The sequence below is a fragment of the Tamandua tetradactyla genome, chromosome 3 (genome assembly GCF_023851605.1).
Source record: "Tamandua tetradactyla isolate mTamTet1 chromosome 3, mTamTet1.pri, whole genome shotgun sequence".
Classification (NCBI taxonomy): domain Eukaryota; kingdom Metazoa; phylum Chordata; class Mammalia; order Pilosa; family Myrmecophagidae; genus Tamandua; species Tamandua tetradactyla.
In genome coordinates this window covers 193,314,398-193,321,558 of record NC_135329.1, presented here as the reverse complement: position 1 = coordinate 193,321,558, position 7,161 = coordinate 193,314,398, and the positions used below count along the sequence as shown (strand labels likewise).

Here is a 7,161-nt window from a genome sequence, read left to right as displayed (position 1 = left end):
AAAGGGAAAAAAGGAGAGTGGGAATTGGAAGTTTCTGATTCACATTCCAATGCCAGGAGGGAAGTAGGATTCTCTATCACTGCAGAGGCATGCTCCTTTTTGGGGCCCCCCTCAGGGATTTAAGGATTTAAGGAGACAGAATCAAAAGCTCAAAAAATGATTGAATATTGAGGGTCAATGGAAAGAAAATGGTTGAGACTGACTGTTTGCACACTGAATACAGTTCCAAAATATTGATTTGGGCAGAATGCAAAGTGTTTGGAATTGGATATGATGAAAAAAGTAGTTGTGAGATTCCAGGTGGAAATGTTCATATGGCAGTTAGAAATGAAGGGTCTGGGCTGAAGAGAAAGATATGAGAGTCATGGTAGCTACACTTGGCATAGCTGCACAGCTCAGAATGGTGGTGTGTGTATCATCTGTGTTTTGGGGTATCCTGGCCCCATTCTCTTGGTTTTATAGCTGGCAAGTTCAGGGATGTGTATTTGACTCAAAGTTTGACCAATTTAAGTTTTTGTCTGTCTGGGGAAAAGAAAGGACATGGGGGGGTTGGTGGTGGGGGGGGTAGTGCATGGACTTCTTAATGTTATCCCCGTAAGGTGATAAGACCCTAAGGATATGGAAGGCCCATGTATCTCAGGCTCAGAGGACGAGGGCTGGGGCAGCATAACAGAGATTCCTGTAGTCCATGTGTAGCCCAGAAACTAAAAAGGGCAGTCTAACTGGCATGGTCACATAGACCCTATGATGGACATCTCAGGGGTGACCTCTGGTGACAGAGAACTAGAGGACCACATGGGCCTGTCTTAATGTTTTGGCACTATTAAGCTCCAAGATAGAGTTCCACACAACTTGGCTTCTTGCTAGTTCAGTGAAGAGGGTTATGTGACATAAAAAATAAGTTAAGTCACAGAAAGATTATTATGCATTTGTGGTCTGAGATTCATGCTAACATGAAGGCATTGTAAAGCAAGGAAGGTCACTGATGGGACCTGGGGAACATCATGTGTAAGCAAGAGGAGGGGTAGAGGAAGAGGGTCCTGTGAAGAAGACAGAATACTTAGAAATGGATTAGAGTTTGGAAGGAATGGTGTCTTGGTAGGCAAGGAAAGTGAGAGTTTCTAAAGGGAATGGCTAGTCAACAGTCCATCCACCATCTTGGAATGAAGTTGAAAGCCCTGGGAGAAGGTCATTGAACTTGACCATCAGTGGGTCCTCCTTGTCCCTTCCCTTGGAAAAAGAGGCAGAGGGTGAGAGAGTGGCTTAGCACAGGTTATGTTTCATAGAGGCTTACCATCTTTGTAGAACTGGTGAATCAATGGGTGAATAAGAAATAGAAACAGACAACAAATATAGATAGACAGCTTTTTCAAAAGCCTTGACTTCTTCCTATCCTTATTAACTTCCTTTCCTGAGCTTCTTTCTCTTTTTTCCAGTGGATCACTTTGATCTAGGTTTCACCTGCATAAAAGTTGGGATGGGGAGAGCTGAGACCAGGAAATGAGGTGGTTTGTCCTGGAAATGTGAAGCCCCCTTGGGATGGCCTTTCAGAAGAAGCTGTCTGATACCTAACCTTGATCTTTCCAGCTGCAGTATCAGCAGGTGTCACCTGGGGAAGGAGACGCCTTCGCTGAATGACAGTCCTTCAGATGACTAAAAACAGCTGAATTCTACCCGGAGTGGAGATAAGAGAGGTGAAAATCAGGTGAGAGCTGCAGTCAAGAAGGGTGTCCTGCTTTGTGTGTCCCTGGTGTTCTGTTACAGTCACCTCACCGCACTTCCTCTTCTCCAGTTCCTGCCCCAGGATCTTACCCTCCCTAGCCTCTCATAACCCCAAAGCCTGGAGTAGCTTTTGGGAGACTGCGGCTGGCTGAGGTTAACAAGGCAGGCCTGGGAGCCGAAGCTGATCTCAAAGGGAGGAGTCTTGGTCTCTCACTTCGTGGATGTTTGGGACTTGTAAAAGGGACGATCTGGAGGACGTTTAATCAGATTTTTCATCTTAGGGTCCCCCGGGGGTCTCCTCCTCCTTCCTTCCTTTTTCATTCTGCCTGTCTCCTCTGTTTACCTCCTCCACCTTTCTCTTCCTATCTGTTCTTTCCCTCTTCCTCTCCTGTTCTCTGTCCCCTCATTTCCCATCTTATCTCTTTTTTCATCTCCCAAGCAACCTCCGTCCCACCCAACCGAGTCACCAGTAGAAAGGGCTTTGGTAGCAGTTGCAGAGAGTGGTCTTCAGTTGAGGATGGAGGCCTGGGAGCCTCCCTTTCCAGGGATGTTAGAGAACAGGAGGGGCCGAGGTTCAGGGTAGGAGTTGGGGAGCTTAGGAACTTGGGAACATCCAGGCAGTGCTGGGATTCTGTGATTCTCCAGTTTTTCCCTTTGCCCCATTTAGTCCACATCAGGGAGGTGTGTTACCGGCCTAAGGCTCCCTCCAGTGACTAACCTGGAAACTGCAGCTACTCATTGAACCTTCTAGAAGAGGTCATAGTGGGCAGCCGGCTGTGCCAATTTTCCAAGGGCCTGAGAGACACAATTAATTGAGAGCTGGAAGTTGAGAGTATTGGGCACTTAGAGGCGAACCGTTTATTAAAAGCTCCTGGAGAGTGGTGAGGACAGAGACCTGGTGGCCACCTGTTCCCATCATCAGTCACCCCTCTTGGTAAATTGGAGCTGGTTTGAGCTTCTCAATAACTGAAGCTGCCTGTATGATATGCGGGAGACCACTCAGGTGGTCATAAGAGTGGAACCAGTGAGTACATGGCCCCAGGCTGGACTCCCAGCCAGGAGATCTGGGTTTATGCCCTGTTTGTGCCTCTAGCACACAAGGGGTTGGGGTGAGAGCATTCCCCTCTCAAAAATTTGGGTCCTCTTCTTTATCGTGGCCCTGTAGGGTCAGATGATGTCTCTAGGGTGTCTTCTCATAGCCCTACGCAGCTCATCCCTGTGTGCTCACTCCCTGGATCTGCAAGGTCAATCTGTACATTCCCCTGTAGCAGGCCTACTATCCACCCTTGGCATCAAGCTAGCCGGGTGCGCGAGTGTCTCACCTATGCCCACCAGTGTAGTCTTGGGTTTCATTTGCCCTTGTGAATAATTTAGCATGTAGGAAGTTCTATTCTGCTTACCCTTGTTCCTCCCCCTTTAAATGTGAGCACTTTTCTGGTGGTTCCAGCCCTTTCCGAAATGGGAAACAGCTGCTTCCTGTCCTTGGGGACCTGGATCTGAGAACCTGGAATGCTGGCAAGTTTATTCCCGGGACTCAGTTATTTCACATCCTCCCTCTTCAAAGTCACTCATCCTCAGAAGAGAATCTTGAGCATCAGCCTTTCTCTCAAGGACCCCAGGCCTCTGTTCTCACCATAGTGGCCCTTCTCATCTAAGAAAAGGAAGTGGGATTTGATTGAGAATAAAAACCAATGAATAGGCCTCTTTTACCTGAATGGCAGACACAGGGTCGAAGCACTGATAAACCAATTGAAAAATTACAGGAAGACATTCTCTGTTAATGTAGACATGAAACATAGAGGCAGAGAACCACATTTGGGGTAGCATTGGCCTTCAGGGCTGCCCAACCTGGGCCAAATTTTGGCTCAGTTACTTTCTAGCATGTTCCTCTGGTCAAGCTATTTGGCCTCTCTGCGCCTCAGTTTGTTATCTATATAATGGGATGGTAATAACTACCTGACAAAGCTATGAGAATGTTAGTGATTATATGTGTCGAATGTCTGGCTGGGAGCTCATGTGGAATCTCAGGAAGGAAAATAACATCTATTGTCCATGAACGCTTGTTTATGTGCCAGGGCCTGGAAATACACAGGATCTTATGTTCACGTGGGGATTATCACTAACCCCCTTTCACAGATGAGAAAGCCAGGTTTTAGAGAAGGTAAGTGGTAATCCATTTAATAAGTGAGGTTGGGTGAAGATTTGAACCCCTGCCTGTCTGATTCCAAAGACTATGGACTTATGGGGCCCTGCACAGAAAGGTGCAGATGAGACAGGGGCCGGGCATGCTGGCGGGGAGACACATCTCATTGTGCCCTTCGTAGGTGAGGAGAGGGAACATCCCCGAGGTCACATGGTCTCTGTCCGAAGATCCAGTGCTAGAGAATCCTAGAACCGTGACTGAAAGGCTGCCAGGTTCGGACAGTCCCCATGATGTAGTTAAGAAGACCCCAGGACCTGGTACCATGCTGGTGAGAGAGCACTGAGTGGGTGGCAGGACTCCAGCAGGCGGGAACACCCGCATATAGCGTGGTATGGAGAAGCCTGAGGGTCTGTGTGGAGCTTGGCTGGCCAGCCCAGAGCTGGGAGGGCGCGAACACAGCACTGAGGAGGGGTCATCTGACCCCTCCTGACTCTGGAGGGGATGGGACATTCCTGGGCCCAGCGAGGTTGCTCCTGCCCAATGGGTCTACGATTGATATAGAGCCGTTTCAGTGGAACACCCATCTGCTAGTCAGTGAGGCTGGTCTGGCTAGAATCCTCTCCCTCATTTAGGAAGGGGAGACGGGGCCTTCCTTCGGCCTTCTGCCTCTGCGTTGGTCCTGAGGCAGGGGACTAGTTTTGAGGAGGCTGCAGAGGTATTGGAAAGGGGATGTCGCCCTCTTGTGTCCCTGTAGCTGTAGTGCCACCAACAACATAGAATTGGGTCATTTTTAAAATTCCTCTCTGCCAGATTCTGTCTTTTAGATGGTGTATTCAGACCATTTGCACTAAATGTAATTATTTACATATTAAAGCTTAAGCCTGCCATTTTATTTTTTGTTTTTTGTTTGTTCTTTCTGATTAATTTTTGGTTCTCCATTTGTTCTCTTTTTGCTGACTTCTTGTGGGTAGATTACTTGAAGATTTTTTAATGACAATTTTTAACTTATCTATAGTGTTTTGAGTATATCTCTTTGCATAACTTTTGCAGCAATTGCTCAAGTTCTTTACATTATAGATAAACATAACTGATTACAATCTACTGATGTCAACATTTTACAAGTCTGAGTAAAACATAAAAAACTCCCCTCCCTTTATATCCTTTTACCTTCCTCCATTTAGAATAAAACTGTCTTGATGGTTTTCTCTATATACACTGAGAACCATGTCAGACAATGTAAGAACTTTTGCTTCAATTGTAAAACATAGAGAAGGAAAATCTATTGTATTTACTAAAATTGTAATTATTTATATTTTTCTTCCTTCCTTCCTGATATACCAAGATTCCCTCTTTTATCATTTCCTTTCTGTTTAGAGAGGTATCTTTGGTCATTCTTTAGGGTAGGTCTGCCATTCTTTAGGGTAGGTCTGCTGTAGCAAATTCTCTTAGTTTTCCTTCAATTGAGAATGCCCTGCTCTCTTCAGTCCTGAAAGATATTTTTGCTGAACATTGGATTCTGGGTCGAATGTTCTTTTCTTTTAGCACCTGAAAAATTTGCCACTTTCTTCTGGTCTTTTTGGTTTCCATTGAAAAATTTGCTATCATTTGAATTCCATTTTTTCCTACAAGGATTTTCTTTGTCTTTAAATTTCAGAAATTTGACTATGATGTGTCTTGGTATAGAATCTTGGGTTTATCCTGTTGTGTTTTCTCAGTTTCCTGAATGTGTAGTTTTATGCCATTACCAAATTTGGGATGTTGTTAGCCATTATTTCTTTGAGTGTTTTTTCATCCCCTCCTTTTCCTCTTTTACTAGGACGCTGATGACATGAATGTTAGTTTTTTTTTTTTTTTTAATAGCCCTTTAGGTTCCTGGAGGCTCTTATTTTGTTCCATCTATCTTTCTCTGTTGTTTAGATTGGGTGATTTCTATTGTTCTCTTTACAGTTTACAGATTTTTTTTTTCTCTGCACGCCCTCTGTTCAGCTTTTGAGCCCATCCAGTTATTTTTAAATATCAGTTACTGCATTTTTTTTCAGTTTTAAATTGTCTTTTAAATTCTTCTTTATGTCTTATGTTTCATTGCTGAGACTTTGTTTTTTCGTGTGCTCATAATTGCTCATTGAAATTTTAATGACGTTTCCTTTAAAATCTTTGTCAGATAATTCTTTTTTTTAAAATAGTTTAAGTGTTTTTTTTATTAATTAAAGAAAAAAGAAATTAACACAATATTTAGAAATCATTCCATTCTACATATGCAATCAGTAATTCTTAACATCATCACATAGATGCATGATCATCATTTCTTAGTACATTTGCATCGATTTAGGAAAAGAACTAGCAAAACAACAGAAAAAGATATAGAATGTTAATATAGAGAAAAAAATAAAAAAATAATAATAGTAAAAAAAAAAGACACAAACAAACAGACAAACAAAAAAAAAACCTGTAACTCAGATGCAGCTTCATTCAGTGTTTTAACATGATTACTTTACAATTAGGTATTATTGTGCTGTCCATTTTTGAGTTTTTGTATCTAGTCCTGTTGCACAGTCTGTATCCCTTCAGCTCCAATTACCCATTATCTTACCCTGTTTCTAAGTCCTGTTGGTCTCTGTTACCAATGACATATTTCAAGTTTATTCTCGAATGTTGGTTCACATCAGTGGGACCATACAGTATTTGTCCTTTAGTTTTTGGCTAGACTCACTCAGCATAATGTTCTCTAGGTCCATCCATGTTATTACATGCTTCACAAGTTTATCCTGTCTTAAAGCTGCATAATATTCCATCGTATGTATATACCACAGTTTGTTTAGCCACTCGTCTGTTGATGGACATTTTGGCTGTTTCCATCTCTTTGCAATTGTAAATAACGCTGCTATGAACATTGGTGTGCAAATGTCCATTTGTGTCTTTGCCCTTAAGTCCTTTGAGTAGATACCCAGCAATGGTATTGCTGGGTCGTATGGCAATTCTATATTCAATTTTTTGAGGAACCGCCAAACTGCCTTCCACAGTGGTTGCACCATTTGACATTCCCACCAACAGTGGATAAGTGTGCCTCTTTCTCCGCATCCTCTCCAACACTTGTCATTTTCTGTTTTGTTGATAATGGCCATTCTGGTGGGTGTGAGATGATATCTCATTGTGGTTTTGATTTGCATTTCTGTAATGGCCAGGAACATTGAGCATCTCTTCATGTGCCTTTTGGCCATTTGTATTTCCTCTTCTGAGAGGTGTCTGTTCAAGTCTTTTTCCCATTTTGTAATTGGGTTGGCTGTCTTTTTGTTGTT

At 43.3% G+C, this 7,161-nt stretch overlaps 1 long non-coding RNA gene across 4 annotated transcripts in view; it reads left to right on the top strand.

Annotated features, from left to right (window-relative positions):
• Positions 1-394: 394 nt before the first annotated feature.
• The window catches only part of LOC143678080 (uncharacterized), an 86,177-nt gene continuing 79,410 nt past the window's right edge, over positions 395-7,161 (top strand). For all 4 annotated transcript variants that reach the window (XR_013173048.1, XR_013173050.1, XR_013173049.1 and 1 more), the window contains exon 1: positions 395-4,193. This is a non-coding gene — a long non-coding RNA (uncharacterized LOC143678080). The remainder of the gene's footprint in view (positions 4,194-7,161) is intronic.